Genomic DNA, 26717 nt, shown 5'->3' on the forward strand with positions numbered 1-26717 from the left:
AGAGAGATAGATTGATAGATGTGAGAATAGATGGGAGCCATATTATAGTAATAATATTCTTGTACATAGGGGGCGGTATTATAGTAGTTATATTCTTGTACATAGGAGCAGTATTATAGTAGTTATATTCCTGTACATAGGAGGCAGTATTATAGTAGTTATATTCTTGTACATAGGAGCAGTATTATAGTAGTTATATTCCTGTACATAGGAGCAGTATTATAGTAGTTATATTCCTGTACATAGGAGCAGTATTATAGTAGTTATATTCTTGTACATAGCAGGCAGTATTATAGTAGTTATAGTCTTGTACATAGGAGCAGTATTATAGTAGTTATATTCTTGTACATAGGGGCAGTATTATAGTAGTTATATTCTTGTACATATGAGCAGTATTATAGTAGTTATATTCTTGTACATAGGAGCAGTATTATAGTAGTTATGTTCTTGTACATAGGAGCAGTATTATAGTAGTTATATTCTTGTACATAGGAGGCAGTATTATAGTAGTTATAGTCTTGTACATAGGAGCTGTATTATAGTAGTTATATTCTTGTACATAGGAGCAGTATTATAGTAGTTATATTCTTGTACATAGGAGCAGTATTATAGTAGTTATATTCCTGTACATAGGAGGCAGTATTATAGTAGTTATATTCTTGTACATAGGAGGCAGCATTATAGTAGTTATATACTAGTACATAGGAGCAGTATTATAGTAGTTATATTCTTGTACATAGGAGCAGTATTATAGTAGTTATATACTAGTACATAGGAGCAGTATTATAGTAATTATATTCTTATCTATAAAGGCCTTATCATAGTACTACTTCTGTTGTCATACAAAGTATATTTCTTAGTAGTGGAATGACTCTTATCTCATCTCAAAAGAATACTCCTGTCAGGGTAAAGAGAATATGATCTGTGCTCTGTTCTGACTCTGATTCTGCATTTTATTTTCACAAGGGATCATTTCCTGCTGGTCCTGTAAGTCTGATCCTATAGGTGACAGAACATGGTGATACCTTATTGTAGAGAATATGAGGGATAATAATAGATACATGGTTTCCATTTCTTTGCTTGTGAAGCATTTACTGCTCAGCACCTTGTCATTCAGCCTTTACATCCATGTCAGCCGTAGCCCTGTTTCTGGACTCGGCTGTGGCGACCTGAATGGCAGCAGCTGCCTAGATGACAGATAGTCTGAATGCATGGAGCTGTCCCATCTGGGAGGTGCTGAAACTTTTGTAACCACCCACAGGACACAGTCCAGGTGAGCACAGCAGAGGCTGAAACATTTTACCTATATGGGCGAAAGCAGAAGTTTAATACTGGATGCTTAGGATGTACTGTATATTAATTACTCTTTTATAATATGTACTGCAATATTGTAACAGTCTCATATTTGATTATAAGATCAAGTTCCTTGTCCGAGCCACTCGGGTCTGTACATGGACCTCCTCAGCCCCTGTGTAGTGTGTTCAGCGACTGTGGTGGTGAGACAAGTCAAGGGGGGCAACATATGGAGCTGGGCGACTAAATAAAAAAAACACAGCCAGAGAACCCCTTTAACTTGCAAATCCATAACTAGGATGTAAGTGTGGATTATGACGGCCTGTATTCTGGCTATGGAGCAGCAGGCGCATGTTTGTCACTTTCTGGAGTAGTATAATTGTACTTCTTATTGTTAAAATGCTAGGACAATCTCGTTCAGACATACTGTATCTGCTAAAATTTCTATTGCAGAGGTGGAAGATGCGGGTTGCAACACTCTAACCCTGCCCAGGGGCCATGCTGGAAGCAGGAAGCACGCGCACCTGGAAGCATAAATGACAGGAAGCGGTTGGCGCGCCCCCTGATGGGACGCCAGCATGGGATGGAGCACGGAGGCAGTGTTGCCAGAGGACGCCACACCTGGCGGAGAAAGCAGCGGGCAGCGAGGCAGGAGATGCTGGGGACGTGACAGGTGAGACAACGGGATGTATGGCAGAAGGCCCAGGCCTAACAACCAGTTGTATCTAAGTAAGGTGAAAAGTTGACTATGAACACCAGCTCATTGATATGACTTTATATTAACTGTTTACTTCTATGAAGAAAAGGGATAAGCAATGATATGCCATTGTACGTATGGTAACAAATGGGCAGTGCAGGGATATACAATACTACATGAGCCCCTTTAATAGCGCACGGTTCCTAGCATATAGGTGCCTGACAGCAAAAGCTATACTAGAGAGGACCTTTTCAATAAAGGTAATCAGACATTGTTTTGAAAATTGCCCCCTCAGAGAGGATGTATAAAGAAAATAATGTCCCCTTTTTAAGATCATTTTGTCTTTAGGTCCAAACCTATGTGCTATCTTTTGTTATGGTTTTTATGATACAGAGCTTTAAACACCCTGCGTGGACGTAGAATCGAAGGGAGTCGGTCAACTCCAAAAGCAGTTTCAAAGTATGTATGCTGCCATGTAGAATAGGTGGCCTGAAACATAACCATACTTTATTAGTGAAAATCCGATCCTCTAAACCCGTGAAATGCTTCTTTTCATGCAGATGAGGTTTTTGGTGCACTGTGGGCGGGGCTGCATCCTTTGGTGCACCAACACAGGAACTCCCACTCTTGTTTGATTGACAGTCCCTTAGATTTCAGAGCAATATCACAGGGAAAACCCGGTGCACTTAAAGGGGTAGTCTCACTTCAGCAAGTAGCATTTATAAAAGGTAATACCAGGTGCTTACTAATGTATTGTGATTGTCCATATTGCCTTCTTTGCTGGCTAGATTAATATTTCCATCTCATTATACACTGCTTGTATCCATGGTTATGACCACCCTGCAATCAACCAGCGGTGGTCGTGCTTGAACACTATAGGAAAAATGCGCCAGGCTCTCTAGTGGCCGGGACCGTGGGAGCGCACATAGGCTGGTGCTTGTTCCTATAGTGTGCAAGCACGACCATTGCTGCTGGATTGCAGGGTGGTTGTAACCATGGAAACGAGCCGTGTATAATGTGATGGAAAAATGAATCCAGCCAGGAAAGAAAGCAATATGGATAATAACAATACATTAGTAAGTGCTTTGTATTAACTTCCTTTACATGTTAAATGCTGTTTGCTGAAGTGAGACAACCCTATAACAGAGAGAACATCCCCACTGTGCACTAAAAACCTTCTTAGGAATAGTTATTGTTTGGGCCACGTACGCTACATGGCTGTATTCTTACTTTGGAACAGGTTGTGGACATAACCAACTTTTACAGCATTCAGTTTACCTAGTGCCACCACAAGGGGGAGCTCCCTGTATACTGTGTTCAATGTATAAAGGTATGCAGGTTTGGAGCTCTGTTTTTGAGTTGCCAGTACCGTTTTAATACAAGTCACTTTTTTTTTCTGCTGTAATGTGCTGTCCCACTGTCATAATCTATGAGGCTTTCCTGGAAAGAATGACAATGAAGTGCTCAGACATTGTGAATAGTGTTGTATCAATGCACAGCTCTTTGTGACTATGTATCGGGTCAAACAGACGTCAGAGCCCTTTGTCCTGACAAGGAAATGTATCGGAGCAGGAACACAAAATATGTTTGCACATTGAGGTGAACGAACTGTCACTTTATGATCGACACACAATACCCGGGCTCATTTATAAAGGATGTTTTCAATAGTGAAGTTTATATGATGACGTTCGGTGGAACGTGCAGGAGATGTTGGGGATGACGGTAGTACTAATGTCATGGATAGGACCGGGCACCGATGACGAGCTTATATTGTGGTATATTACTACAGATTATATATATTAGTACAGATTTTCATAAACATCAAATCTCTAATGGGCAACTATGATAAATGAGAATCACAGCGCTGAGGAATTAAAGTGGTTCTCCGATTATATAAAGCATCATTGCTGTGTTAATGAAAAGTTCTACAACTTTTTATTAAATGTTTCATTTCTTCATCATTTGCAAGATATGAGTTTGCTGTTAATGAATGAGAACACTTCTCTACTCAGCTGAAAAGTGGACACAGTTGTATCCAGTCTAGATATTGCTCTGTGAGGTAAACACTTCTCTCTAATAGTTTGCAACAATGTATCAGTCTTGAGTCCTAGCTGTTAAGCCTAGTTTTACACTAGCGGCAAGGAACTCCGGCAGGCTGTTCCGGCGGGTAAACAGCCTGTCGGATCCGTGCTGCCGCTAGTGCACGCGTGCCGCCGGAGGTACGCTCCGTCCCCGTTGACTATAATGGGGGTGGGATGGAGTTCCGGCGGCAGCATGGCAACGCACGCTGAGAGAAGGTCGGAATAAAAGTACTACATGCAGGACTTTTATTCCGGCCCCCTCTCGGCGTGCACTACCGCGCTGCCGCCGGAACTCCGCAAACACCCGCATTATAGTCAATGGTGATGGGGCGTACCTCCATACAATGCAAAAGCACTCTGCAAACCAAATAAAGTACAATGATGCCAAAATAATAGAAAGTATTTTGGTGCTAATGCTACGCTAATAAATTTTAGATGCTTGGCAAATCATTTTGTACAAAATTATTTGGGCTGTCTGCCAAACGTCATGGTGATCTCAGTAGGACGGGAACCTAACACTAAATACCACATTAACTGGTGCCATGCTGGCCTCCATTACATTCAGGGAATGCAGGTTCCACACACACACATATATATATATATATATATATATATATATATATATATATATATATATATATATATATATATACAGTACAGACAAAAAGTTTGGACACACCTTCTCATTCAAAGAGTTTTCTTTATTTTCATGACTATGAAAATTGTAGATTCACACTGAAGGCATCAAAACTATGAATTAACACATGTGGAATTATATACATAACAAACAAGTGTGAAACAACTGAAAATATGTCATATTCTAGGTTCTTCAAAGTAGCCACCTTTTGCTTTGATTACTGCTTTGCACACTCTTGGCATTCTCTTGATGAGCTTCAAGAGGTAGTCACCTGAAATGGTCTTCACTTCACAGGTGTGCCCTGTCAGGTTTAATAAGTGGGATTTCTTGCCTTATAAATGGGGTTGGGACCATCAGTTGCGTTGTGGAGAAGTCAGGTGGATACACAGCTGATAGTCCTACTGAATAGACTGTTAGAATTTGTATTATGGCAAGAAAAACTAGTGGCCATCATTACTTTAAGAAATGAAGGTCAGTCTGTCCGAAAAATTGGGAAAACTTTGAAAGTGTCCCCAAGTGCAGTCACAAAAACCATCAAGCGCTACAAAGAAACTGGCTCACATGCGGACCGCCCCAGGAAAGGAAGACCAAGAGTCACCTCTGCTGCGGAGGATAAGTTCATCCGAGTCACCAGCCTCAGAAATCGCAGGTTAACAGCAGCTCAGATTAGAGACCGGGTCAATGCCACCCAGAGTTCTAGCAGCAGACACATCTCTAGAACAACTGTTAAGAGGAGACTGTGTGAATCAGGCCTTCATGGTAGAATATCTGCTAGGAAACCACTGCTAAGGACAGGCAACAAGCAGAAGAGACTTGTTTGGGCTAAAGAACACAAGGAATGGACATTAGACCAGTGGAAATCTGTGCTTTGGTCTGATGAGTCCAAATTTGAGATCTTTGGTTCCAACCACCGTGTCTTTGTGCGACGCAGAAAAGGTGAACGGATGGACTCTACATGCCTGGGTCCCACCGTGAAGCATGGAGGAGGAGGTGTGATGGTGTGGGCGTGCTTTGCTGGTGACACTGTTGGGGATTAATTCAAAATTGAAGGCATTCTGAACCAGCATGGCTACCACAGCATCTTGCAGCGGCATGCTATTCCATCTGGTTTGCGTTTAGTTGGACCATCATTTATTTTTCAACAGGACAATGACCCCAAACACACCTCCAGGCTGTGTAAGGGCTATTTGACCATGAAGGAGAGTGATGGGGTGCTGCGCCAGATGACCTGGCCTCCACAGTCACCGGACCTGAACCCAATCGAGATGGTTTGGGGTGAGCTGGACCGCAGAGTGAAGGCAAAAGGGCCAACAAGTGCTAAGCATCTCTGGGAACTCCTTCAAGACTGTTGGAAGACCATTTCAGGTGACTACCTCTTGAAGCTCATCAAGAGAATGCCAAGAGTGTGCAAAGCAGTAATCAAAGCAAAAGGTGGCTACTTTGAAGAACCTAGAATATGACATATTTTCAGTTGTTTCACACTTTTTTGTTATGTATATAATTCCACATGTGTTAATTCATAGTTTTGATGCCTTCAGTGTGAATCTACAATTTTTATAGTCATGAAAATAAAGAAAACTCTTTGAATGAGAAGGTGTGTCCAAACTTTTGGTCTGTACTGTATATCTACGAATATCACAAACTATATGTCATTAGTTTATGGTGACCCCTTTAGGTGAAACGGTCTGGCAAAGTATCTCTTTGATGGAGTAACTTGCTCTATGTAAACTATATATTGATGATTTTTTCATGCAATAAGGATACAGATTGTCAGTCCTTCAGTTGCCTAAGGTAATGATATCCATCACATTTGACATTCCCACCCTCCATGGCACGTCACATCAAGGGTTCTGCATTCTAGGAAGACAGGACCTTAAATGAGATTAATTAAAGACAGTAAGGATAATCAGAAATGCTGCTCGTCTTATCCTCTGAAGGTCATGAGAAGACTGTAAGGAGCCTTGGTTTTGTAGGGTGAGAACGTTCTAGCCACTTGAAGGGGCAGAGTGAAATTACAGTAAAATAAATGTGAATAAATCCTTTTACAGACAGGATTAGATCAGTCTAATACTAAATCTGCTGAGCCCCATTCACTAAGTCACTCCTCGCTCTCATGCTGAGATTCTTAGGTATCTCTTAATCTTTTTTGACACAAGGGCAGGCGTGCAAAGAACTGGTCACTCACATTCATATGAGGTAGTAATATAGCCAGCGGAAGGCCATTATATAGTTATTCTTGAAGACCCCCAGATGTACTGCATATAGCGTAATTACATAATGTTATATATAATGTACACTCAGAGACAAAATCTCTGGCGCTCCCTGGGATGTGCAATCATGGAAGGAGCACACCTTGGTCTAGAGCAGGGGTGTCAAACTCTAATTCATCGGGGGCCGCATCAGCAGTTTGGTCACCCTCAATGTGTTATCCAACACATTCCAGAACAACTGTAAGGGTTACCGTATTTTTCACCCTATAAGACGCACCGGCCCATAAGACGCACCTAGGTTTTTGAGGAGGAAAATAAGATATAAAAAAATATTTTGAACCAAAAGGTGTGCTTTTGGTGGGTTTTGAACTAATTCTGGTCTGTGGGTGGCACTGTTATGGGGGATCTGTAAATGGCACTGTTATGGGGGATCTGTGGATGACACTTATGGGGGATCTGTGGATGACACTTATGGGGGATCTGTGGGTGACACTTATGGGGGATCTGTGGGTGACACTTATGGGGGATCTGTGGGTGACACTTATGGGGGATCTGTGGGTGACACTTATGGGGGATCTGTGGGTGACACTTATGGGGGATCTGTGGGTGGCTCTTATGGGGGATCTGTGTATGACAGTTATGGGGGGGATCTGTGGATGACACATATATAGCATCTTATGCTATGTGTCATCCACAGATCCCCTCCATAAGTGTCCCTTTAGTAGTGAATGACCCTCAATACACGGGCTAGCGGCCGGCATCTGCTTTTATAATGACAGCGGGGCCCGTGCAGTGACTATTCTACTACACGGCCCCGCTCACTGTATAATCGTATCTCTAATAGTTAATGGTTACTGTATGTATATAATCGCATAAGGAGCGCTGTGTATTACCGGTACTTACAACTACAAGCGCTCGCCGAGAGGAGGGAGGAGGCAGGAGGCAGGCCGGGAGGACAGGCGCTGGCAGCGTGAGTCATACGTCATGCGCCCACGCTGCCTGCTTCATTCATAAAGTGGGCGGCGCAGGCGCGTAACGTATGACTCACACTGCCAGCGCCCATCCTCCCAGCCTGCCTCCTCCCTCCTCTCGGCGAGCGCTTGTAAATGTAAGTACCGGTAATACACAGCGCTCCTTATGCGATTTATTATCACTTCCTGCAGGGGCCGCCTTCTTTTAACATGCAGAGCATGGTGATATCGCGCGTTTCTCCACCTGGTTTGCCTTGGTGAACTTTTTTGCACCGAGGATTCGTTTGTGTCATGTGACTACAGAGCTGGAGTGAAGGGTTTGCTATTACTCGCCACTCCGTGGTCACCCGCCGGCCCGTACTGTGCTGCACTGTATCCTGACACATCGTCAGGTCATAGTGCACGTGGAGCTGTGGAGCAGTGCCCCTACCGGAAAGATAAGTACTGGCGCTGGGGACATGGCTAGGAGGGGGGGATGGTGGCACTGGGGGTCAAACTGGTGGCACTGGGGGTCAAGCTGGTGGCACTGAGGAGGCAGCTGGTGGCACTAGGGTGTTAGCTGGTGGCACTGAGGGGGCAGCTGATGGCACGGGGAGGGGGGGGCTGATGAGTTTTTATAAAGAAAAATGTTCTTTTAATTAGTTTTTTGTTATTCGAGTACTCGATTAATTGTTGGATTAATCGATGGAATACTCAAATACAAAAAGAGTCAATAGCTGCAGCCCTAAGGAGGAGGACATCCACGCACAATTAATGTATACAGAAATGGGTGGTTTATCTGCACAAGTGACAGGAGAGAAGCATGAGGAGCTAGAGGGCAATGAGAAAGACAAGGCAGATGACCACTCACACCGTGGCAGTATGCAGTGGAGATGGAGGCAGGGAGTCCCTCTAAGTCCTTTGCGCAAATGGCAAGATGCATGCTCAGTTGCTTGTGTAGTGACAGCCGTATTATCACCATTTGGCAGAGAGATGACTACTGGCTCTCCACCAAGTTAGCCCCTCGCTACCACTCCAAAATAGGGGGTCCTTTTTTCTACCTGCTGAGAGCAAGGATAAACTCAACTACTATCGAGACATCCTATGTTGGGCGCTGTCTATGTGCGCCATTGCCCATCCTCATGAAGGGCCCTCACTTTCCAATGCCCTGACTGCTGGGGGTGGGGGGTATAGGAGCAGCACCAGCTCCATCAGCAGCAACTTAAGTCTGGAGTCTCTTATGAGCACATTTCTTAACCTGCCTACTGAAGAACCACCCTCCAGCAGCACGGCATGGAGCAAAACCTGAACCAGCAGACCCTGCCAACCCACATCCAAGATCCCCTAAACTACTGGGCAGCCAAACTTGATTTGTGGAGGCAACTGGCCGAGTTTGCCGTGGACACGCTTTCCTGCCCGGCCAGTAGTGTGGCATCAGAGCTGGTGTTTAGTGCTGCTGGGGGCATGGTTACCCTAAAGAGAACTCTCCTTTCCACCCATAATGTTGAGACTAACCTTTGTAAAGATGAATCAGGCGTGGATCAGCCAGGATTTCCACACACCAGTTCCTGATGCATCGGACTAGATCATTCTGGGTGCCACAACAAAACTTTAGGAAAAAAGACCAGTTTCTTCTGGACTCCTGCTTCAGCCACTATTCTGATGCTGTCCCACACCTGCTGCCATCTATTCCTACTGCCACCCATTATCTTGCTGTTACTGCCACTGATGTTGCCCCCCATCTTCCTACTCTGTGACTGGGCCATTGAGTTGTCTCCTCATGCGGTTTCCACCCTCCCCACTCTGTGACTGGACCATCTCTCCAGCCCCCTCCAATATACAGTCCCATGTAAATAACATCACACCATGTCTCTTGCCCCTCCAATATACAGTCCCATGTAAATAACATCACACCATGTCTCTTGCCCCTCCAATATACAGTCCCATGTAAATAACATCACACCATGTCTCTTGCCCCTCCAATATACAGTCCCATGTAAATAACCTCACCCCCTCCAACATACAGTCCCATGTAAATAACATCATCCCCTCAGTATTCAGTCCCATATAAATAACATAACTCCCTCCCCCAGACACCTTCAACATACAGTCCCATATAAATAAAATCACCCCCTCCCCGGCCACCTCCATGCATTCCCATGTAGAGAACATCACCCCCTCAACTTTCAGTCCAATCTAAATAATATCACTCCCTCCCCCAGACATCTTCAACATACAGTCCCAAGTAAATAAAATCATCCCCTCCCCAGCCACCTCCATGCATTCCCATGTAAATAACATCACCCCCTCAACTTTCAGTCCCATGTAAATAACATCACTCCACCCCACTGTCCCATATAAATAACTCCCCTTCCTTCAGCCCTAACATACAGTCCCAGTTAAATAACTACAACTCCCAGCATTGCTTTGCCTCTCCCTTCACTTACCTCTCCTCATGTAGCAGACCTCACCACAGCTTCTTTCACCAGTACTTCTCTTCACTGCTGAGCAGTCCTCTTTTGCACTGGTCAAATGATGGTGACATCATCGCAGGTCCTTTCCAGCTACTGCATTTAGAACTGATCACTTGGACTGTGATGTCATCACAGGTCCTTCAGCTCTTGCAGGGCATTAGATTCAATTGTATTGCCCTCCTGAGGAGGGCAATACAGTTGGATCTGGCTGGCATGCAGTACATTTGGGGCCTGGGACAAAACATCAGGGGCCCAGGCCCCGAATGTTTTAACCTAGCAATGCCCCTGCCCATTGCTGTATACACAGAGCTCAATGAGAGTTGTGTGCAGAGATCAGAAAGCGGAAATGGCGCTTCCCGCTCCTGTTCCAGTGCGTCTTCGAGAGCTACTGCTCTGCTGTATGCCTCCTATAACTTGGGCTACTATGTCGCAGGGGAAATCAACAATGCATTTTTCTTTTTAAAGTTAAGTTAAATGTCCCCCAAAGGTCTTGTATGATCTTATGAGGGGCACAAAGTATAAAGGGCGACCACTGATGAAGATCAACAAATCCATGTCTGAATCCACACACCCTATGGGGCAACCCACTGCGGCATGCCGCATTGATTAGGGACTAAAAGGCTATCTTTTGGGCTAATGCACATGGGCCTACAATATACGGGCACCGGCCGTGTGCACTCCGTATCACAGATGCGGACCTATTCACTTGAACGGGTCCGAAATCAACAAGATACGGAGAGGTGCGGAGGCACGAAACAGTAGCACTACTATTTATTTTGCGGTGCATACTGAATGAATAGGTCCACATCCGCAAACGGTGGCCACAGAGCTGGTACCGTGCATTGCGGACCGCTATTTGTGGTCTGCAGCACGGGGTGAACATGTTCATGTGCATGAGCCTTTACATAGAGTTTTTGGCATTTTGAAAGGCCCTGCCTCACACATTTTCTTTAATCCATTAACCTGTTCGGGACACATGATGTACCGGTCATCCCGCCCGCCCTCTCTAATTTCCAGGATGGCCGAGCGGTTTTAGCAGAGTGTTAGCACATTGCTGACACTCTGCTTGAAACGCCTGACATCTGTGCTGTGATGTCAGCCGTTTAACCTTTTCCATGCCGCGGTCCGTAGTGACTCTTGGCTCTGTTGAGGCAGCGAGTGATGGTTATCGTGGCAACCGGACGCTTTCACAGTAAGTAAAGTAAAGTGAAAATACAGTACAGTATAGTACACTATATAGAGTACTGTATTATACAGACATCAGACCCACTGGATCTTCAAGAATCAAGTGGGTCTGGGTAAAAAAAAAAGTAAAAATAAAAAAACACATTTATCACTGATTAAAAATTTAAAAAATTAAATTCACTACACATATTAGGTATCGCCACGTCCATAATAACCTGCTCTATAAATATATAACATGACCTAACCCCTCAGGTGAATACCGTAAAAAATAATACCTTGAGGAGTGTAGTTTGTAAAATGGGGTCATTTTTGGGTGGTTTCTATTATGTAAGCCTCACAAAGTGACCTAAACTGGTCCTGAAAAGTGGGTTTTAGAAATTTTGAGAAAAATTTCAAGATTTGCTTCTAAACTTCTAAGCCTTGTAACGTCCCCAAAAAATAAAATCGCATTCCCAAAATGCTACAAACATGAAGTAGACATATCGGTAATGTAAAGTAATAACTATTTTTGGAGGTATTACTATGTATTATAGAAGTAGAGAAATTTGAAACTTGGAAATTTGCTAATTTTTCCAAATTCTTGGTAAATTTTGTATTTTTTTATAAATAAAAAATAATTTTTTTACTCCATTTTACCGGTGTCATGAAGTACAATATGTGACGAAAAAACAATCTCACAATGGCCTGGATAAGTAAAAGCGTTTTAAAGTTATCAGCACTTAAAGTGACACTGGTCAGATTTGCAAAAAATGGCCTGGTCCTTTAAGATGAAATATGGCCATGTCCTTAGAGGTTAACGCATGATGCGTATATGTACAGCATTAGCATTAAATAGGTTATCTAATCCCTATAATAACCCCCCCCCCCCCCCCCAATGTCTGGACACCTCATATAGGTTATACTTAGCCCGCTCCCCGCCATCCGCGTCTCTCCTGATGCCCGCACAGCCGCCACTGCATCAAAACATCCGCCGATGGGGGGGTGCAGCCAATAGCAGGTCAAGATGGGGATGAGCCTCCCTAGCATTGCGGATGACGCTAGGGAGGCTCATTCCTGTTGCTGCCTGCCATTGGCTGAACCACCCCCCACCATTGTCGCCGGATGCTTTGATTTGAGCGACGGGGAGCAGGGTAAGTATAACCTATATGAGGTGCCTGGGAAATAGGGGGGTCAGTACAGGGGTTGGATAACCCTTTTAAGGGAATGAATGGTACATGAATGAGTCCGTACACGAACTGTGCCAGCTGTATAGTTCTGGGTATAATTCTATGGGTTTTGACATAAGTAGGGGGCTCCCTCTGCCTTCCGTTTAGAGCCCTGTAGTGAAATTCTGGAGCTCCAGTCAGATGCTGTGGCAGCCCTGGGGCCTTATGAAGGTTCCCATACCTGCCATAGTGAGATGTCTGAAAAGCTATGCCCGAGGCACTGCTTCACACACAGCCAATAAAAACCTCATTTACTTAAGTAGTACTATTTAGATTGCATCTTCAAGTCCCCTAAAGGGCTGAAATATTACAGTTAAAAAAAAAAAAGTTTTCAATATATATAAAAAAAAAAAAATCCTCCCTTTCCCGATTTTACATATAAAAATAAACATAACAGTTATTGATGCATCAGAAAATTATCAAGCTATTGAAATTGCTGACTATTTTCCCTGAGCAGTGAACCCAATAATGGAAAAATAAAAATACAATTCCTATCCACACGCTGCGTAAGAAATACGCAGTGGAAAAGTTGCAGGCAGCATTGTGGGTTTGAAATCCGCAGCATGTCCATTTATACAGCAGATTTCTCTTGCAGATTTCACCCTTTGCAATGAAGAGGGTGAAATCTAAGGCCTCTTTCAGACGGGCATTGCGGGAAAAGGTGCGGGTGCGTTGCAGGAACATGCAATTCAGCGCGAGTGCAAAACATTGTCATGCGTTTTGCACTCGCGTGAGAAAAATCGGCATGTTTGGTACCCAAACCCGAACTTCTTCACAGAGTTTCAAGCTTGGGATCGGTGTTCTGTAGATTGTATTATTTTCCCTTATAACATGGTTATAAGGGGAAATAATAGCATTCTGAATACAGAATGCATAGTAAAATAGCGCTGGAGGGTTAAAAAATAAATAAAAAATAATTTAACTCACCCTAATCCACTTGATCGCGCAGCCGGCATCTCTTCTGTCTTCTTTCTTTGCTGTGTGCAGGAACAGGACCTGTGGTGACGTCACTCCGGTCATCACATGGTCCATCACATGATCCATCACCATGGTAAAAGATCATGTGATGACCGGAGTGACGTCACCACAGGTCCTGTTCCTGCACACAGCAAAGAAAGAAGACAGAAGAGATGCCGGCTAAGTTAAATTATTTTATTTATTTTTTTAACCCCTCCAGTGCTATTTTACTATGCATTCTGTATTCAGAATGCTATTATTTTCCCTTATACCCATGTTATAAGGTAAAATAATAATGATCGGGTCTCCATCCCGATCGTCTCCTAGCAACCGTGCGTGAAAATCGCCCTGCATCCGCACTTGCTTGCGGACGCTTGCGATTTTCACGCAACCCCATTCATTTCTATGGGGCCTGCGTTACGTGAAAAACGCACAAAATAGAGCATGCTGCGATTTTCACGCAACGCACAAGTGATGCGTGAAAATCACCGCTCATGTGAACAGCCCCATAGAAATGAATGGGTCGGGATTCAGTGCGGGTGCAATGCGTTCAACTCACGCATCGCATCCGCGCGGAATACTCGCCCGTGTGAAAGAACGTCACTCTATGAACCACGGCGCCATGTTTTAAAGCACTTAGTACGTGTAGTTACTTCATTTGATTGACTTTTCTAGATAACGATATGTATATATGAAGCTACCCCGTATAATGCCTTCAACATTTTTTTTATGGGGTTGAACATATCCACTTCTTCCCCCACTCAGCCCCTCTGACATGAGCATTGGGCAAGGGCTTTTTGGTTAAAATTTTTACCCTGCTAGGCAGAGGCGTCTGCCTAGCAGTGTTCTCGGTGACATCACTGGGCTGACTTGCAAGGTGGAAGCCTCTGCCTAACTTACCCATGAAGACCCTGGTATGTTACCGGATCTCTAGAAAAATCCCTTGTCCTGCGTGATTCAGCACAATTCAGAGAGGCTGAGTGGGGGAATAAGGGGGTCAGCTCTGAACTCAGACAACCCCTTTAAGAATGTCTTCTGTCTGCCATTGCTGTCCATAATTTTGCATGACTGTAATCCACAATCTGTTTTCTTTCTAACCAGACCCTCAACATTCAAATTATGGGGGAGATTTATCAAACTGGTGTAAAGTAGAACTGGCTTAGTTGCTCCTAGCAACCAATCAGATTCCACCTTTCATTTTTGACAGCTCCTTTAGAAATGAAAGGTGGCGTCTGATTGGTTCCTATGGATAACTAAGCCAGTTCTACTTTACACCAATTTGATAAAACTCCCCCTATGTCTCTTTGCAAATCACAAAACCATTTTATGAATCTGTTGATATGACATGGGACCTGCCCAGTTTCTCGAACAATCCCACCAATCTCTAGTTTTGTGATCAGTTGCACCTTACCAGTATTATCAGGATTAAAAGGGGTCCTCTCACTTCAGCAAATGGCATTTATCATGTAGACAGAGTTCATGCAAGGCACATACTAATGTATTGTGATTCTCCATATTGCTGGCTAGATTCATTTTTCTAACTGACTTCTCCTCATCGGAGGCTGTACATTTAAATGCTGTATGGAGTTGGTACTTCATACAGCATTATTCCGAAGTTTTGACCGAAGCGACTTTGGAGCTAGGATCCGACGCTCGCTTCGCTCATCACTAGTTACAACCACCCTGCAATCCATCAGTGGTGGTCCCGCTTGCACACTATTGGGGAAGGTGCTGGCTGAGTGGCTGAGACCGTGGGAGTGTGCATAGGCCAGCATTTTTTCCTATAGTGTGCAAGCACGACCACCGCTGCTGGATTGGAGGGTGGTCGTAACTAGGGATGAGCGAATAGACTTAGGATGAAACATCCAAAGTCGATTCGCATAAAACTTTGTTCCAATAATGTACGGAGCAGGAGCTCCGTACAGTATTAGAATGTATTGGCTCCGATGAGCCGAAGTTATTGCACATGTGCATGATTCCCCGATGTGTAAAAGTGGCAATTTCCAGAACACCTGGTACCGGATTCGGCATTAATATATCTCTATGGAAATTAATGCCAGATCTGGCAAGTGCGGTATTGTGCCGGGACAAGGGACGGAACAGAAGACATCCTGATGCGCACTGAATGGATTGCTTTCCATTCAGATTGCATTAGGACAAAACTGATGCGTTTTTTTCCCGGTATTGAGACCCTTTACCGGATTTCAATACTGGAAAAGAATAGCGCTAGTGTGAAAGTACCCTTAGACATTTGTCGCATTCAACCCGCAAACAGTATATACGTTGGAAACAACCAATGCTTGTCCTTGAGGTAGTGCCATCATAGAAATTCATAAATGATTCCCTACAGCCAAGTAAGTTACATTTGCATGACAAACCCCTGGACTCATCCTATATCTAATTTTTTGCATTTAATTTAAACAGAAAGACCTTATCCTTCCAGCTCACATCAAATAGTTGACATAAAGTCCATACAAAGGCCTTATTGCACGCGATCGTATGTATTTTGTGGGCTGCAAATTACGGATACTGTCCGTAACGAGCCCCTGCTCGCTCTACTCTGCTCTCACGGCACTCCCTGATGTGTCCACAATATCTGCTGGTTCCGCTGTTGATGATCCGGCCTCAAACGACCGCTCGTGGGAGTCAGGCTGTATGTGACTTCAAACTGACAAAATTCTTTATTGAATGTCCCACATATATTTATGTTTAAACTGTTTTATTTAAACATTTTATATGAATATTGACAGGACAAGAATGAATAGCGTAGAGACTTCCTCCATTCTTGCTATATATAGCATCTCTTGATACCACTCTCTGATGGAGGGTTCACGGGATGTACGCCAATGTCGGGGAATCACCAACCTTGCCGCTGAAACACAAAATCTCAAGATACTTTTCTTTTGAGCCCCACATATATTTATATTGACAGTTGGAACACCTCTTTCAATTGGTAAATTGTAAAACCCCCTCTGATTGGCTATGCAAATGAGGTAAGCAGGGATTAGTTCAAGAGCTTGGCTGGGAGGCAGATGGGTGTGACCATTGTCACAGAGAGATTCAAACCCTGACATTACCCCCCCCCCCCCCCCCCACCCGGGAAACAGTCCAACAGCCACAGTGGGACCCTGTGCCGGGATAATCCATCCGCATTCTCGTTTCGAGGCCCTGGCCGATATTGTATGGTGAAATTGTAGGGTTGCAAAGCCAGGCTCCACCTTAGTAATCGGCCATTCTCTCCCGCCACCAAGTTTAGCCATATCAAGGGATTGTGGTCCTTCATGACGATAAAAGAGCGTCCATACACGTAGGGCTGCAATTTCTTTAAAGTCCAGACTAAAGCCAAACATTATTTTTCCACGGCAGCATATCCAACTTCACGGGGTAACAACTTGTGGCTGAGATACGCCACCGGGTGCTCCTTCCCGTCGTCGCCAACTTGACTTAGTACGGCTCCTAGTCCGAACATGGAGGCGTCTGTATGTACGACAAAGCGTTTGTTAGGATCGGGTGCCGTCAGTATGGGAGCCAGGGCCGTCTTTAATATTGATTGGACCCTGGGCAAAAATTTACTTGGGCCCCCTGGATCCCGCCTTCCCACACCTTAGCAGGCAATCACGCCCTCCACCACAACACACACACAAAAAATCCACACCCCTGGTAGAGTCCAGTGAATGACTGTAAATACTTCCAGTTCTGAAGACTCCAGCAGCTCAGGATCAGTGTTCTGGGCAGCTGGGCTCAGGCTGGAAGTGGGCACCGCTCTGCAGGAAGGAGACCAGGGCTCGGCTCACCCTAGTGTTACAGTGCACCCCAGCACCCCACAGTATGCAGTATAGCACCCTATAGTATACAGCACCACACAGTATGCAGTATAGCACCCCACACTATACAGTAACCCACAGTATATAGTAGAGCAGTATAGCACCCCACAGTATACAGCCCCCCCACACAGTATACAGCCCACCACACAGTATACAGCCCACCACATTATACAGGCCCCCACACAGTATACAGGCCCCCACACAGTATACAGCCCCCCCCCCCCCACACAGTATACAGCCCCCCCCCCACACAGTATACAGCCCCCCCCCACAGTATACAGCCCCCCCCCCACAGTATACAGCCCCCCCGACAGTATACAGCCCACCACACAGTATACAGCCCCCCACACAGTATACAGGCCCCCCACACAGTATACAGGCCCCCCACACAGTATACAGACCTCCCCCCCACATAGTATACAGCCCACCACACAGTATACAGCCCACCACACAGTATACAGCCCACCACACAGTATACAGCCCACCACACAGTATACAGTCCCACACAATATACAGCCCCCCACAGTATACAGTCCCACACAATATACAGCCCCCCACAGTATACAGGCCCCCACACAATATACAGCACCCCACTATACAGTAGTTTACAGTATATTAACATAACAGCCCCTGTCACCTTTTTCTGATGTAATCTTCACACAAAAAAGCTCCACAGTTAACTTCTGCAACACTCCTGATAGGACCTGTGATGACCTCATAGCCATGTGACCAGTAATTGCTAGGTTACTGGTCACATGGTGATGATGTCATTAAGGTCCTAGATCACGTTAAAGCAGGGGCGGACTGGGCCGGGGGGCAGGGGGGCAATTGCCCCCCGGGCCTCTGTTGCCTCACTGTCCCGGCCGGCCGGCCAGCCCCGAATCAGACTGTCACAGTCACTAAGGGCACTGCCCCCGCCGCCGCTGTTACTAATACTACTTACCTGCTGCTGCGGAGGGAGAAGGGGAGGTGTGCTGCCGGCAGCCTATCAGAGAGGCCGCCGGACCGGCGCAGGCGGCGCGATGACGTCATCGCGTCCGCCTGACTAAGCCGCTACGCTGCCGTAAAGACATCAGCAGCACTGGAGGCAGGACGGGGGTGATTCAGTGAAGGTGCGGTAAGTATAAGTCTGACTGAGACTCTATTTATTATTTATTTTTTTGTCATTTCTGTCACTGATAGGGGCCCTATCTGGCTACTGGCACATTATAGGGGGGGTTCCTATCTGGCTACTGACACATTATAGGGGGGGTTTCTATCTGGCTACTGGCACATTATAGGGGGGGTTCCTATCTGGCTACTGACACTTTATAGGGGGGGTTCCTATCTGGCTACTGGCACATTATAGGGGGGGTTCCTATCTGGCTACTGGCATATTATAAGGGGGGTTCCTATCTGGCTACTGGCACATTATAGGGGGGGTTCCTATCTGGCTACTGGCACATTATAGGGGGGGTTCCTATCTGGCTACTGGCACATTATAGGGGGGGTTCCTATCTGGCTACTGGCACATTATAGGGGGGGTTCCTATCTGGCTACTGGCACATTATAGGGGGGGCCCTATCTGGCTACTGGCACATTATAGGGTGGGCCTATGGCTACTGGCACATTATAGGGTGGGCCTATGGCTACTGGCACATTATAGGGGGGGGCCTATGGCTACTGGCACATTATAGGGGGGGCTATGGCTACTGGCACATTATAGGGGGGGCTATGGCTACTGGCACATTATAGGGGGGGCTACGGCTACTGGCACATTATAGGGGGGGCTATGGCTACTGGCACATTATAGGGGGGGCCTATGGCTACTGGCACATTATAGGGGGGGCCTATGGCTACTGGCACATTATAGGGGGGGGCCTATGGCTACTGGCACATTATAGGGGGCCTATGGCTACTGGCACATTATAGGGGGGGCCTATGGCTACTGGCACATTATAGGGGGGGCCTATGGCTACTGGCACATTATAGGGGGGCCTATGGCTACTGGCACATTATAGGGGGGGCCTATGGCTACTGGCACATTATAGGGGGCCTATGGCTACTGGCACATTATAGGGGGGCCTATGGGTCCTGGCACATTATAGGGGGGCTATTGGCTCCTGGCACATTATAGGGGGGCTATTGGCTACTGGCACATTATAGGGGGGGCTATGACTACTGGCACATTATAGGGGGGCTATGGCTACTGGCACATTATAGGGGGGGCTATGGCTACTGGCACATTATAGGGGGGCCTATGGCTACTGGCACATTATAGGGGGGGGCCTATGGCTACTGGCACATTATAGGGGGGGGCCTATGGCTACTGGCACATTATAGGGGGCCTATGGCTACTGGCACATTATAGGGGGGCCTATGGGTCCTGGCACATTATAGGGGAGCTATTGGCTACTGCCACATTATAGGGGGCACTATGGGGACATTAGCTCAATTGGGGACATTACAAGGGGGTATTTTATTATAAGGAGAATTATTTCTACTAGGGGGGGCATTATGGTGGGCTTTATTACTCCCCCATGGTCTGAGCCCCCTAGTAGCAGCACCAGCTTCTCCCTGCTCTGCTATCCCTCTGCCCCTTCTCCAAATCCTTATTATGAAATTTTTCTCATTAGGATAAAACACATCAGCTCCGCCGAACCCCCGGCCAAAGTGTGGAGGTGTCCGAGATCCCCAAGGGCCGAGCCAAGTAATCGTAAGTTTTCATATGAAATATGTTTGTTATACACATATAGCATACACTGTGGCCCATAATATACAGTTTCTTCTGCAAAAGTCATCAAGTGTCATGGGGGGGGGACACAGAGCAGCGCCCAGCGGGGTGGAGAGAATACACGGATGCAACACTGTATCAGCCAGAAAATGACACTTACGGCATTATACCAAAAATTCAATTTTCGGCTGATATGTTTCGGCGGCCGATATATCGGAGCATACCTAGTTTATTTTGTTTTCCTGTGTTGTAATTTACATGGCTGACGAAAGTGGCAAGGGGGGGGGGGTCAGGAGGAGGCAGGGGAAATGGGAAAGCAGGAGGGGGGCTCAGTGGCCCTCTGGGTGTTACTTGCCCCCTGGGCCAAAAGTTGCCAGTCAGCCCCTGCGTTAAAGTCCACAGGCAGCTTGACGAAAGGGGCAGTAGCTAGCAGGGCTCAAGAGGCAGCTGCCTTGGGCCCCCCAGGAGCAACTGGGCCCGGGGCAGCTGCCCCTTTTGCCCCTTGGTAAAGACGGCCCTGATGGGAGCTTGTGTTAGGGTGGTTTTCAACAGTTGAAATGCTGTTTCGCACTCCAGGGACCACAGGACCTGTCTAGGGAGATTCTTTTTGGTCAGGTCCGTCAGTGGTTTGGCTATGTCACTATAGTGGGGTACAAACTTTCTGTAGTACCCGGCTGTCCCTAAAAATGCAAGTACCTGGGCCTTGGTTCTGGGAACCGGCCAGTTTAGGATGGCCTCGATTTTTGCAGGCTCCGGCCTCTACTTCCCACATCCCACTCTATGTCCCAGATATTGTACCTCAGACATCCTGATATGACACTTGTCTGACTTCAGTGTCAGGCCTGCAACTCTGATTCTGTCTAGGACTATGCCCAGGTGTCTGAGATGCTCCTCCCATGTCTGGCTATAGATTGCGATGTCATTAAGATATGCGCATGCAAAATCCTGCAGACCACCGAGGAGTTGATCTATCATTCGTTAGAAGGTAGCCGGAGCATTTATCATCCCGAATGGCATTACCCGGAACTGGTAAAAGCCAAACGGGGTGATGAAGGCCGACTTTGGAATGGCGTCCGCCTCCAGGGGAATCTGCCAGTAGCCCTTACACAGGTCAATAGTCATCAGATAATGTCCCTGAGCTATTTTGTCCAACAATTCATCCATTTGGGGCATGGGGTAGGCGTCTTTCCCAGTACAGTCATTCAGTCGCCTATAGTTCACACAAAATCAGGTCGTGCCATCCCATTTTGGGACTAATACTATAGGGGAAGCCCAGGGGCTTGATGATGGTTCGATCACCCCTAACTCAAGCATCTCCCTAATCTCTGCTCTCATCCCTTCTTGCACAGCTCCGAGAATCCTATAGGCTGATTGTCTCAGGGGCTTCTGCCTGAGGGTCTCCACCTTGTCCACTGCCAAGTGAGTGTATCCAGGGAGTAATGAGAACATCTCTTTCCGGTCCTGGAGTAATTCCCTGACCTGTTCTTGTTCCTGGGGTCCTAACCCTTCTCCTAACTGAACATCTTCCACCCCCCCAGAACGGTTACTGATTGTGGGAAGCTCCAGCATCGGCAGGTCTTCAGAGTTCCCGGTGGCAGGAGCGCATATGGCGGCTACTGCCTCAGCCCTCTCGTGATAGGCCTTAATCATATTCATGTGGAATGTCCTCCTAATTCTTGTGTCTGCACAGCTGGCGACCACGTAGGTGGTGTCGCACAGCTGTTTTACCACCTGATAGGGGCCCTGCCAGGAGGCCTGTAATTTATTTTGTTTCAAGGGTTTTAGTACTAGGACCTTCTGTCCGACACAAAAAGTGTGATTCCGAGCAGATCGATCATACCAAACCTTCTGCTGACTCTGGGCTGATTGCATATTCTCATGGACTAGCTCGGCAAGTTCCTGCAGTTGCTCCCTGAGTTCCAAGACGTAACTAAGGATGGGGAGGCCTTCCGGATCCTCTCCCCCTTCCCACTAGGCTCTAACTAAGTCTAAGGGTCCCCTAACCCTTCGCCCATACAACAGCTTAAATGGTGAAAACCCTGTGGACTCTTGAGGTACCTCCCTGTAGGCAAACAGTAGGTGGGGAAGATATTTCTCCCAATCCTTCCTACTCTCCATGAAGGCCCGAAGTAGCTGTTTTAGGGTCCCGTTAAATCTCTCGCACAGCCCGTTCATTTGGGGGTGGTAGGGTGCGCTCTGGAGGGTTTTAATACTACAGAGGTGCCATAGCTGCTGGGTCAGCTCGGCGGTGAACTGATTTCCTTGATCAGACAATATCTCCTTGGGAAATCCTACCCTAGTGAACACCCGCAGTAAGGCATCAGCTACTGTGTCAGCATGGATATTGGATAGGGGAATGGCTTCCGGGTAGCGTAATCCACCACTGTAAGAATATACTTCTTCCCAGTGGCACTGGGGCGGGCCAGTGGGCCAATAATGTCTACTGCTATCCGGCTAAAGGGTTCCCTAATTATCGGCATGGGGTGCAGAGAGGCTTTTGGATGATCCCCCGCCTTTCCTACCCTCTGGCAGGTCTCACAGGTCCGGCAGTATTCTCATACCTCTGCATGTAACCTAGGCCAGAAGAAAGCACGAGACAACCGAATCCGGGTCTTAGCTATCCCTAAATGTCCGGTCACGGGGATATCGTGAGCCAGCCTCAAAAGCTCCTGTCTGTACTTCTGGGGTACGACTAGCTGTTTGTGGGGGCCCTTGCGCTTCCCGTTGCCCACCCCTTCAGTGTAACGATAAAGAAGCCCTCCCTCCCACTCTATTCTGTCTTCTCCTAACCCCCCTGGATCCTTGCCCGCCCTGTCCCGATAGCACGCTAAAGTAGAGTCTCTCCGGGGGGTTGCTTGCCTAATGTCGGAAGGAGAATCCCAGGACATGGGGTTGTCAAGTCGGGGAACGTGGGAGGATTTGGGCTTACCTGTGTCCCCATAGGAGTGGAGTTGCCTTGTAGGTGGCTTTGTTGTCGAGTGGTCACGGCCATGGTGGTCTCTGGTGCAAATGAAGAAGTCAATTGCCCCAAGTCGTTCCCCAAAAGTACTTCCGCGGGTAACTCACGGAGTATCCCTACTCGCACTTGTCGCTTCCCTGAGCCCCAATCCAGGTGAACTCTGGCGGTGGATAAACGCAGAACCTTGCCCCCTGCTACCCTGACTCCCACAGTCTGGCCGGTTCGGGCCGACTGAGGAACCATGGGAGGCTGAATAAGGGTAATCGTAGCCCCGGAATCACAAAGTCCCTGGGCCGGCTGCCCATTAACCCATACCGCCTGACGATGGTGCTGCCGATTATCTACAGCTGCGGCCTGGACGGGATCTGCCTCGAACAGCTCGCCAAACTCTTCCTGAACATCTAGAGGGTTGGCCTCGTTCTGGAGGCAATAAGTCGCCGACCTGGATGACTGGGCAGTCTCTTGGTGCCTCGGGGATCGGTTAGGGCAATAACGCTGCAGATGACCTGTCTGGATACATGTATAGCACTTAGGCCCAGTAGAAGGTTTTAATCGGGCTAAGGGTCTAGAGCACGGCTGTCAAACACAAGGCCCGCGGGCCGAATCCGGACCGCCAGACCTCCTCATGTGGCCCGCGTAGCCGCCACCGGCCGCCAGCCTTCACCTTTTATTATCTCTTCCTGCAGGCAGCCCCTGCAGGAAGTGATAATAAATCGCATAAGGAGCGCTGTGTATTACCGGTACTTACAACTACAAGCGCTCGCCGAGAGGAGGGAGGAGGCAGGCTGGGAGGATGGGCGCTGGCAGTGTGAGTCATACGTCACGTGCCTGCGCCGCCCACTTTATGAATGAAGCAGGCGGCGTGGGCGCATGACGTATGACTCGCGCTGCCAGCGCCTGTCCTCCCGGCCTGCCTCCTCCCTCCTCTCTGCCTACCGAGCGGCGAGCGCTTGTAGTTGTAAGTACCCCCATAAGTGTCACCCACAGATCCCCCATAAGTGTGTCACCCACAGATCCCCCATAAGTGTGTCACCCACAGATCCCCCATAAGTGTGTCACCCACAGATCCCCCATAAGTGTGTCACCCACAGATCCCCCATAAGTGTGTCACCCACAGATCCCCCATAAGTGTGTCACCCACAGATCCCCCATAAGTGTGTCACCCACAGATCCCCCATAAGTGTGTCACCCACAGATCCCCCATAGGTGTGTCACCCACAGATCCCCCATAGGTGTGTCACCCACAGATCCCCCATAGGTGTGTCACCCACAGATCCCCCGTAAGTGTGTCACCCACAGATCCCCCGTAAGTGTGTCACCCACAGATCCCCCGTAAGTGTGTCACCCACAGATCCCCCGTAAGTGTGTCACCCACAGATCCCCCGTAAGTGTGTCACCCACAGATCCCCCGTAAGTGTGTCACCCACAGATCCCCCGTAAGTGTGTCACCCACGGATCCCCCGTAAGTGTGTCACCCACGGATCCCCCGTAAGTGTGTCACCCACGGATCCCCCGTAAGTGTGTCACCCACGGATCCCCCGTAAGTGTGTCACCCACGGATCCCCCGTAAGTGTGTCACCCACGGATCCCCCGTAAGTGTGTCACCCACGGATCCCCCGTAAGTGTGTCACCCACGGATCCCCCGTAAGTGTGTCACCCACGGATCCCCCGTAAGTGTGTCACCCACGGATCCCCCGTAAGTGTGTCACCCACGGATCCCCCGTAAGTGTGTCACCCACGGATCCCCCGTAAGTGTGTCACCCACGGATCCCCCGTAAGTGTGTCACCCACGGATCCCCCGTAAGTGTGTCACCCACGGATCCCCCGTAAGTGTGTCACCCACGGATCCCCCGTAAGTGTGTCACCCACGGATCCCCCGTAAGTGTGTCACCCACGGATCCCCCGTAAGTGTGTCACCCACGGATCCCCCGTAAGTGTGTCACCCACGGATCCCCCGTAAGTGTGTCACCCACGGATCCCCCGTAAGTGTGTCACCCACGGATCCCCCGTAAGTGTGTCACCCACGGATCCCCCGTAAGTGTGTCACCCACGGATCCCCCGTAAGTGTGTCACCCACGGATCCCCCGTAAGTGTGTCACCCACGGATCCCCCGTAAGTGTGTCACCCACGGATCCCCCGTAAGTGTGTCACCCACGGATCCCCCGTAAGTGTGTCACCCACGGATCCCCCGTAAGTGTGTCACCCACGGATCCCCCGTAAGTGTGTCACCCACGGATCCCCCGTAAGTGTGTCACCCACGGATCCCCCGTAAGTGTGTCACCCACGGATCCCCCGTAAGTGTGTCACCCACGGATCCCCCGTAAGTGTGTCACCCACGGATCCCCCGTAAGTGTGTCACCCACGGATCCCCCGTAAGTGTGTCACCCACGGATCCCCCGTAAGTGTGTCACCCACGGATCCCCCGTAAGTGTGTCACCCACGGATCCCCCGTAAGTGTGTCACCCACGGATCCCCCGTAAGTGTGTCACCCACGGATCCCCCGTAAGTGTGTCACCCACGGATCCCCCGTAAGTGTGTCACCCACGGATCCCCCGTAAGTGTGTCACCCACGGATCCCCCGTAAGTGTGTCACCCACGGATCCCCGTAAGTGTGTCACCCACGGATCCCCCGTAAGTGTGTCACCCACGGATCCCCCGTAAGTGTGTCACCCACGGATCCCCCGTAAGTGTGTCACCCACGGATCCCCCGTAAGTGTGTCACCCACGGATCCCCCGTAAGTGTGTCACCCACGGATCCCCCGTAAGTGTGTCACCCACGGATCCCCCGTAAGTGTGTCACCCACGGATCCCCCGTAAGTGTGTCACCCACGGATCCCCCGTAAGTGTGTCACCCACGGATCCCCCGTAAGTGTGTCACCCACGGATCCCCCGTAAGTGTGTCACCCACGGATCCCCCGTAAGTGTGTCACCCACGGATCCCCCGTAAGTGTGTCACCCACGGATCCCCCGTAAGTGTGTCACCCACGGATCCCCCGTAAGTGTGTCACCCACGGATCCCCCGTAAGTGTGTCACCCACGGATCCCCCGTAAGTGTGTCACCCACGGATCCCCCGTAAGTGTGTCACCCACGGATCCCCCGTAAGTGTGTCACCCACGGATCCCCCGTAAGTGTGTCACCCACGGATCCCCCGTAAGTGTGTCACCCACGGATCCCCCGTAAGTGTGTCACCCACGGATCCCCCGTAAGTGTGTCACCCACGGATCCCCCGTAAGTGTGTCACCCACGGATCCCCCGTAAGTGTGTCACCCACGGATCCCCCGTAAGTGTGTCACCCACGGATCCCCCGTAAGTGTGTCACCCACGGATCCCCCGTAAGTGTGTCACCCACGGATCCCCCGTAAGTGTGTCACCCACGGATCCCCCGTAAGTGTGTCACCCACGGATCCCCCGTAAGTGTGTCACCCACGGATCCCCCGTAAGTGTGTCACCCACGGATCCCCCGTAAGTGTGTCACCCACGGATCCCCGTAAGTGTGTCACCCACGGATCCCCCGTAAGTGTGTCACCCACG

At 48.2% G+C, this 26717-nt stretch overlaps 1 protein-coding gene across 7 annotated transcripts in view; it reads left to right on the forward strand.

Annotated features, from left to right (window-relative positions):
* LOC122920145 (keratin, type I cytoskeletal 9-like) overlaps positions 1-26717 on the forward strand; it is a 125769-nt gene that overhangs the window by 44842 nt on the left and 54210 nt on the right. For all 7 annotated transcript variants that reach the window (XR_006386883.1, XM_044269360.1, XM_044269358.1 and 4 more), the window contains one exon: positions 1747-1966. The gene's annotated coding sequence lies outside the window, so the exon portion shown is untranslated. The remainder of the gene's footprint in view (positions 1-1746; positions 1967-26717) is intronic.

This window comes from Bufo gargarizans, chromosome 10, assembly GCF_014858855.1.
Source record: "Bufo gargarizans isolate SCDJY-AF-19 chromosome 10, ASM1485885v1, whole genome shotgun sequence".
Classification (NCBI taxonomy): Eukaryota; Metazoa; Chordata; class Amphibia; order Anura; family Bufonidae; genus Bufo; species Bufo gargarizans.